Below are 784 nucleotides of genomic sequence, written 5' to 3'. Positions count from 1 at the left end.
GGAGTTTCCAAGCACCTGTCAGAGGTGCTCAGTTCGCTCCTGAATTCTTCTCCCCACGTTGAGAGGCCATGGGCCAAGGATTCTAAGCTCTGAGGGCCATCTGGGATTCAGATTTCTTGTCCGAGTGCATACAAGATATTACATGCAATTCTGAGATTCTTTTTGCCCTGCGGTCCAGTGAAGGATGCAGAAATATGACACAGGAACTTTGAACGTTGAGGGAAGCTGCTTCTGCTTTGTGTGTGATAAAGATTTGATTGACTCCACAGATAAAGAATTACCATTAGACAACAAGACCAAAACCAAAGATGCATAATCACAAAAGTGCCAGACATATCTTAAAATTAAAACCTCCAGAGACATCAACTTAAATATGTAAGGACCAAAACTTTTTTTTCTTCTTATTTTTTGATTAATTAAAAAATATGGAGTGCTTCACGAATTTGCATGTCATCCTTAGGCAGGGGCCATGCTAATCTTTCGGTATCGTTCCGATTTTAGTATACAAGTTGCCGAAGTGAACACAGGACCAAAACTTACACAAGATGAACTGTTTGATGAGGTTCCTTGTCAATGTGATTAACTCTTTGATGTAATTAATTTACTTGCCGAAGAATAAAACCACAAAGACAGATGCTAATGAGAAACAGGAACAATCAACTTCAAAACAAGCAGCATAAGGATCTTGCGAAAAGTGCATCGCCAAAAAAGACCATATAAGGTGAGGCAAAATGCAGTGTACTTTGACTAAAGCCGTTTTCAGGTGGAATTGCTGCGAGAATGA

General features: G+C 39.7%; 1 non-coding gene across 1 annotated transcript; it reads right to left on the bottom strand.

Annotated features, from left to right (window-relative positions):
• Window positions 1-419: 419 nt before the first annotated feature.
• Window positions 420-525, bottom strand: LOC138755977 (U6 spliceosomal RNA). The gene has a single exon (XR_011352672.1). It is a non-coding gene; the product is annotated as a U6 spliceosomal RNA (small nuclear RNA).
• Window positions 526-784: the final 259 nt, after the last annotated feature.

The sequence above is a fragment of the Narcine bancroftii genome, chromosome 2 (genome assembly GCF_036971445.1).
Source record: "Narcine bancroftii isolate sNarBan1 chromosome 2, sNarBan1.hap1, whole genome shotgun sequence".
NCBI classification, from domain to species: domain Eukaryota; kingdom Metazoa; phylum Chordata; class Chondrichthyes; order Torpediniformes; family Narcinidae; genus Narcine; species Narcine bancroftii.
Note: the sequence above shows the minus strand (reverse complement) of the source record. Positions and strands in the feature narration are given on the sequence as shown.